Consider the following 8471-nt stretch of genomic DNA (forward strand, 5'->3'; position numbering starts at 1 on the left):
CAGTATGCCCCTATGGTAGTAAAAATACAGTAAGTTCCCCCTAAAATGTTAAATACTCAAGTACAAATACTACCATTACTTGCCACCACGCGCTTTGATGTGACTTGGCGTAGCTGTGCCCGGGCAAAGAGGTTTTTGTTTTAATGGGAGTGACTGGTGTGGGCAGGCAGGCAGCGGAGGAGACTCTGGTTATTTGCCTGTCTGCTCACGTGGAGCAGGCTGTGTCTATAGTTACAGCTGTCTGGACAGTGTGTGTGTGTGTGTGTGTGTGCGCGCGCGTGTGTGTGAAGCTCAGCTCAGCTGGAAGCCTGTTCTTAACTAAGGAGTCTCATCATGACTTGATGTATCACATCGGGTTCCATTAAACCAGCTGGGGATGATGCTCAGATAGTGGTTAGCTACAGGCCTCTAGTCATCCTATTTGATGATGTGATGGACAATATATCTGAACTCCATTGCCTATACTCTCTATAGGCTCTGTTACCCATACTGTATGAACTTTGAACTCTGTTGCCTATAGCTGCCTACTTTAGACTTCCACTGCCTACAACTGCCCTACACTGTAATCATAAATACCTACCTCAAACTATAGTCTACCCATATTCTGATGATAGCATGTACAATAATGCTGTATATACCTGTGTATATATATATACATATCTGTCTGAATATACCTGCATAATCCTTTCTATATACCCATTTATACACCTACTAGGGATGTCCGATATTATTGGCCTACCGATATTATCGGCCGATATCGGCATTAAAATGTGATATCGGAAAATATCGGTATCGGTTTTCAAAAAATAAATAAAAAAATGTACATTTCTATAACCTTTATTTACCCAGGCAAGCAAGTAAGAACAAATTCTGATTTTATTTATTGTCAAAAGTATGCATAATGTTGTGTTAATTCCACAACAAGAGATATGTAATGTTAATTACCTGAAATTATTAAATTTTTTGGGGGGGGAAACCCTGCATATATCGGTATCGGTTGATATCGGTATCGGAAATTAAGAGTTGGACAATATCGGTATATCGGTATCGGTAAAAAAAACAATATCGAGCATCCCTAACACCTACATATAACCCATATAACTCTGCATGATAGCATGTACAATAATGCTGTATATACCACATATATATTTATATTTATGGTATATATATATATGTATCTACATCTGTCTGTACATACCTGCATATAATCCTTTTTACATATCTGTAGATACACCTTACCTACTCTTACTGTGAGGATTGGTCCGATTCCGCACGCTTCAAGGTACCAATTACCTTCGCGCACCTGAAGTGAGTTCTAATCAGCTCGGTGGAGCCCTTATATACTCTGGTGTTCCTAACGTTCTGTGCTGGATTGTCTAAATCACCATGACAACAGATCAAAAAGTTTGAGCCTGGTCGAGAGCAGGGTTTAAGTTCAAGTTAGCCGGATGAACCATCGCCACGCCCCCGCAAAGAAAGTGACAGCTCGTTTCCTGAAATTATTCCCACAGTCTACGATCTGCATTATACCATTCTGAATTACGTTTTTGTGCTCCATTCTTCCAGAGGGGGCTTTTGAAATGTAAAATATACCCAAAATGCTGATACTAAATTCACTTTGTCCTAAATAATGCACGTTATATATACCGTGGCGCTCGCTCGGTGCGATGTACACATTATGTGGTTATTTTAACAACGCGCAGCATTGCAAATGTGAATCCCGCGGGGATATCCTTAATGATTGAAACCTATCGCTCGTTTGGCTCTGATTCCTTTCATATTCTCCGCTGTGGATGAGGAGCGAGGAAGGAGAGGAGAGCCTGGATTTTGTTTCATTCAAGCATAAAATTGAAGTGTCTATGCGTGGATTGTGGATTTTGTGTGATATTGTAACTGGGATTAAAATGTCTGATGAGATGCGCTGTTTGACGGATTTGAGAAATTGAATGAGCCGTTGACGTCACATTAATGAATGAGAATAAAGAGATAAAACTTCATTCAAAATAAAGAATATTCTAAACACGGGTCTCTCGTTCATTAATGTATAAACAATGAATTTATCCCATCTGCCACAGTGGCGCAGCGGTAGTGCTCAATCCTGGCAACCGGGCGACCGGTGTTCGAAACCCCACGTTTCCAATATAATTTTTTGGAATATAATATTAATGATTATACGCAAAGGTAGCCTAGTTTTAAGTTAAAATATTATAAATCTACATGCATTGAGGATGTCATTCTTTATATAGCTCTCAACGTGCACCAAATTGAATTATTCCTACATTGCAAAAAGAAGGAAAAGACTAGGAGAAGTGGGATTCGAACCCGGGCCGCCTGTGTGAAAGTCAAAAGCAGAAACCGTTACACCACAGGGGAGATAAATAAAAGATCCACCATACATCAATCAATGGGTAAGAGAGCCGTATCCTTATTCATAACAGTTTAACTAATTATTTTCGCTAGCAAGATCTCATTTGATTATTCAATGCATAAACCTACTGCCAGCAGGAACGTTTAAAGAAATATAATCTGATTGATTGGGGTAATGAGGGATTTAAAATTAGCCTATAGATTATGCATTTAACTTGTCGGCAAGGCTATTGAGCCGCCTGCAATCTGTAAAACAATCAATCAATCAATGCCGTTAGAAGATCTGGATTTCTGCGATCTACACCTGCTGTCTTTTCAACTGAAGCGGCCGCGCGCACTTATCCAGAGTCTCAAGTCTGGTTTGAGTTAACGAGACTGGATCAGCGTTCCAGGAACAGGAAAATCCCGGCTTCAAACATCGGGTTAACTGAATCTGGATAATGGGACTCTCGATCGACTTAGTTGAACCAGGTACGGGGAATAGGGCCCTGGACTGCCTTATTCCGTTCGCTCGTCTTGTTGACATTATCTCTCTCTCTGTTTCCTTCACGAGTGGACCGTCAAGTAGCTGCAGAGCCGCAGAGTCAGAGGCGCAACGCCACAGTGCCGTCTCTGCTCTGAGGACGAGCTGCAGAGCCGCAGACAACTCTGCCAAGAACATTTCTCCCCTTGTGCTTTTTGTTGTTTTCGCTCATTTCTGTTTTGTAAATAAATACGCCCTGGTTTTTGGCTAACTCTGAACTACCTGTCTGTGCCGTGCTGTTGGGGTTGTTTACAAACCATAACACTTACTAGTCATATTGCTGGTCAGTATGATTTACTACCATAGTGTCTTTATAACTGTATCACTGTACATAATAATACTATAACACTGAACATACATCTGATTATCATTATTACTCAGTAGTACTCATTTTTATATACTCGACTATGGAAGCAAATGAGTGCCAGAAGTATTTGAATTTAATCAGACACCGCATTTATAGCATTGAAAATAATAACTTTGAAAACATGTATCTGAATTTGAAAACATGTATCTGAATTTTTTCAGACACCGCATTTTTGTATCTGAATTATTTCAGACACCGCATTTATAGTTTCAGACACCGAATTTATAGCATTGCAAATAAATACTTTGAAAATCATGTATCTGAATTTCTTTGCTCCGAATTTACCTATGCGAAATAAAAATGCAGTGTTAATAAAACAATTCGAATGCATAATAAAATTCAATTCGACGGCAAAAAAAAATTCGATGCATAATTGCGGTGTATATAATTCGATGTCAAAAATTCGATGCATAATTGCGGTGTATGGAATTCGATGTAAAAAACCAACATCCGGGTATCATCATCATCATTAGGTGGCTTCTTCGTTCCGAAGGTTGCCTATCACTCTCCAACCCATTCTGTCCCCACTTCTTCTCTCCAACTCCGTGACTCCGCCTCTCACTCCACTCCAATCACAGACATCGTCTACCCAGCCTCTTCTTGGTCTTCCACTTCCTCTCTTTCCATCCACCTTCCCCATCACCACCTTCTTGAACATCTCCCCGCTGGATCCTCTCAGAACATGCCCGCACAACTCCATCTTTCTCTTTTTCAACCTCTCCAGCAGCTGTCCCCCTTGCATATCCGCTCTTCTCAGTACCTCCTCATTCTTGATCTTATCCTTCCATGTTATCTTCAGCATCTTCCTCAGTGTCCACATTTCAAAAGAGTCTATCATCCTCTTTGCCTCTTCATTCAGCGTCCATGCTTCTGCTCCGTATGAAAAGACTGACATAACATACGTTTCCAAAATCCTGGTCTTCGTTTTCCAACTTATGTTTCTTCTCAATAATTCTTTATGGTTCCAGAATGCGCCCTTTGCAATTCCGGTTCTTCTCTTAATGTCCATGTTAGCTCTTCCACCTTCACTGATCCAGCTTCCAAGGTACATGTACTCCTTCACTTGTTCAAGTTTTTCTCCATCCACCTGTATTTTACAAACAGTTCCTGGTGTTTTTTCAATGATCATTACTTTAGTTTTCTTTGTGTTTAGTGACATTCCATAGTTTTTGCATTCGACATTCAGCTTATTCATCATGTCCTGTAGATCTTCTTGACAGTTACAGACTATAGCAGTGTCATCCGCGTATCTTATATTGGTGATGTTCTCTTCGCCAAGTTTTACTCCTTTCCCTCCTCTCAGACCTTTTTTCATCAGTGATTCACTGTACATATTAAAGAGTACAGGGGACAAGATGCATCCTTGTCTTACACCCTTCTCCACCGGGAAGTCTCTTGATTTCTCCTTTCCTATTCTAACATTAGCCTTCTGCCTCCAGTATAAGTTGGCAATTATTCTTCGGTCAGAAACTGGTATTTTGAATTCTTCCATTGTTCTCATCAATGTTGTATGTTCAACTCTGTCGAAGGCCTTCGTGAAATCGATGAAGCAAATATACAGCTTCTTCTGTTGGTCTATCGATTTTTCACCAATGATTCTGAGTTGGCAGATTGCATCTCTTGTTCCTTTTCCTTTGCGAAAACCCATTTGGCTATCCGAGAGCTGATGTTCAATTATGGGTTCTATTCTGTTCTTGATGATTTTCAGGAGTACTTTTGATGCATGAGATATCAAACTGATAGTCCTGTAATTGTAAAAGGTATCCAGCTGCAGAACCAAAGAACCACCACAGCAGCAGCAGGCTGAGGCCCCTCGCTTCCATTGGCTGATTTGGGTCACGTGATTTGGGTCACGTGACCGTCCCACCCATTGGCTGAATTGGAGTATTGCACTGCGGGCATTGGCTGATGCACTGCGGGATTGATTGATTGATTGATTGATTGAAAACTTTATTAACAGATTGCAGAATCGGTACACGTGACCGCCACAGGCCCTGATTGATTGATTGAAAACTTTATTAACAGATTGTAGAATGGGTACAGTGACCGATTGATTGATTGATTGATTGAAAACTTTATTAACAGATTGCAGAATGGGTACAGTGACGTCACAGGCCCGGATTGATTGATTGATTGATCTGATTGATTGATTGAAAACTTTATTAACAGATTGTAGAATGGGTACAGTGACCGATTGATTGATTGATTGATTGATTGATTGATTGATTGAAAACTTTATTAACAGATTGCAGAATGGGTACAGTGACGTCACAGGCCCGGATTGATTGATTGATTGATTGATTGAAAACTTTATTAACAGATTGCAGAATGGGTACAGTGACGTCACAGGCCCGGATTGATTGATTGATTGATTGATTGAAAACTTTATTAACAGATTGTAGAATGGGTACAGTGACCGATTGATTGATTGATTGATTGATTGATTGAAAACTTTATTAACAGATTGCAGAATGGGTACAGTGACGTCACATGCCTGGATTGATTGATTGATTGATTGATTGATTGAAAACTTTATTAACAGATTGCAGAATGGGTATAGAGGTGTGATAGGTGTGATAGGTGTGAGAGGTGTGATAGGTGTGATAGGTGTGAGAGGTGTGAGAGGTGTGATAGGTGGGATCGGTGTGATAGGTGTGATTGGTGTGATAGGTGTGATAGGTGTGAGAGGTGTGATAGGTGTGATAGGTGTGATAGTTGTGATAGGTGTGATAGGTGGGATCGGTGTGATAGGTGTGATAGGTGTGATAGGTGTGATAGGTGTGAGAGGTGTGATAGGTGTGATAGGTGTGAGAGGTGTGATAGGTGGGATAGGTGTGATAGGTGTGAGAGGTGGGATCGGTGTGATAGGTGTGAGAGGTGTGAGAGGTGTGATAGATGTGAGAGGTGTGATAGGTGGGATAGGTGGGATCGGTGTGATAGGTGGGATCGGTGTGATAGGTGTGATAGGTGTGATAGGTGTGACAGGTGTGAGAGGTGTGATAGGTGTGAGAGGTGTGATAGGTGGGATCGGTGTGCTAGGTGGGATCGGTGTGATAGGTGTGATCGGACACCTCTCACACCTGTCACACCTCTCACACCTCTCACACCGATCCCACCTATCACACCTCTCACACCTATCACACCGATCCCACCTATCACACCTCTCACACCTATCACACCTCTCACACCGATCCCACCTCTCACACCTATCACACCTCTCACACCTATCACACCTCTCACACCTATCACACCTAACACACCTATCACACCGATCCCACCTATCCCACCTATCACACCTCTCACACCTATCACACCTATCACACCTCTCACACCTATCACACCTATCACACCTCTCACACCTATCACACCTATCACACCTCTATACCCATTCTGCAATCTGTTAATAAAGTTTTCAATCAATCAATCAATCAATCAATCCGGGCCTGTGACGTCACTGTACCCATTCTGCAATCTGTTAATAAAGTTTTCAATCAATCAATCAATCAATCAATCAATCAATCCGGGCCTGTGACGTCACTGTACCCATTCTGCAATCTTTTAATAAAGTTTTCAATCAATCAATCAATCAATCAATCGGTCACTGTACCCATTCTACAATCTGTTAATAAAGTTTTCAATCAATCAATCAGATCAATCAATCAATCAATCCGGGCCTGTGACATCACTGTACCCATTCTGCAATCTGTTAATACAGTTTTCAATCAATCAATCAATCAATCAATCAATCGGTCACTGTACCCATTCTACAATCTGTTAATAAAGTTTTCAATCAATCAATCAGGGCCTGTGGCGGTCACGTGTACCCATTCTGCAATCTGTTAATAAAGTGTTCAATCAATCAATCAATCAATCAATCAATCCCGCAGTGCATCAGCCAATGCCCGCAGTGCAATACTCCAATTCAGCCATTGGGTGGGACGGTCACATGACCCAAATCACGTGACCCAAATCAGCCAATGGAAGCGAGGGGCCTCAGCCTGCTGCTGCTGTGGTGATTCTGTGGTTCTGCAGCTGGATACCCGGATGTTGGTTTTTTACATCGAATTCCATACACCGCAATTATGCATCGAATTTTTGACATCGAATTATATACACCGCAATTATGCATCGAATTTTTTTTTTGGCGTTGAATTGAATTTTATTATGCATTCTAATTGTTTTATTAACACTGCATTTTTATTTCGCATAGGTAAATTCGGAGCAAAGAAATTCAGATTTTCAAAGTATTTATTTGCAATGCTATAAATTCGGTATCTGAAACTATAAATGCGGTGTCTGAAAAAATTCAGATACAAAAATGCGGTGTCTGAAAAAATTCAGATACATGTTTTCAAATTCAGATACATGTTTTCAAAGTTATTATTTTCAATGCTATAAATGCGGTGTCTGATTAAATTCAAATACTTCTGGCACTCATTTGCTTCCATACCTCGACTCCAGTTGAATCACCTGTACATTGTATATTGCTATTGCATTTATACTTTTTAATGGTAAAAGCCAAGAAAATGGTGGAATGGGGTTGTTTCAAAGAGAGATCATAAATAGGTCATTGTATTAAACCTTTGTAAAAAAAATTGGAGTTGTACTGACAAGTAAACCGGTTCATTAAACCGGTTCATTAAAGTAATAATCTCCCAGTTCATGAAAATTTTTACATTTGCTATATTTGCTGTTCTCAATACTTTTGTCTGGTAGGTAATTCCCAGGAAAATCATCCGACACAGGAAGTGGTGTGTTTTATGTCTCCAAATGGACTGCATTGTTACAGTTAGGGATGCACCGATATGAAAATTTGCCAACTAACACAATCGGCCGATACTGATATTTCTGGCAATTTTTTTTTAATATATACATATATTTTTTATATATATATTTTTTTTTGTAATCGTTTTTTTTTTTTTTTTTATGAAACTACTGTATATTTGTGTTACAAATTGTGCTCACCGATATGAACATAGGCCTCTTTACTTACTTAAAAAAAGGAAACACCAAGAAATAGCACTATCTCTCTCCCAGTATGGTCTGCCGGGCTGCAGCTAGATACTAGTTCTCCCAGTATGGTCTGCCGGGCTGCAGCTGGATACTATTGTCTCAACCAGAGCTCTCAACCAATGAAATTTTGATTGACAGTCGATTATGCCAATTACGTCACACACCGCTTGCACCCGCCTCTGCTGTTACCACCAATCGGCA

This window comes from Notolepis coatsorum, assembly GCF_963971535.1.
Source record: "Notolepis coatsorum genome assembly, chromosome: 15".
Classification (NCBI taxonomy): Eukaryota; Metazoa; Chordata; class Actinopteri; order Aulopiformes; family Paralepididae; genus Notolepis; species Notolepis coatsorum.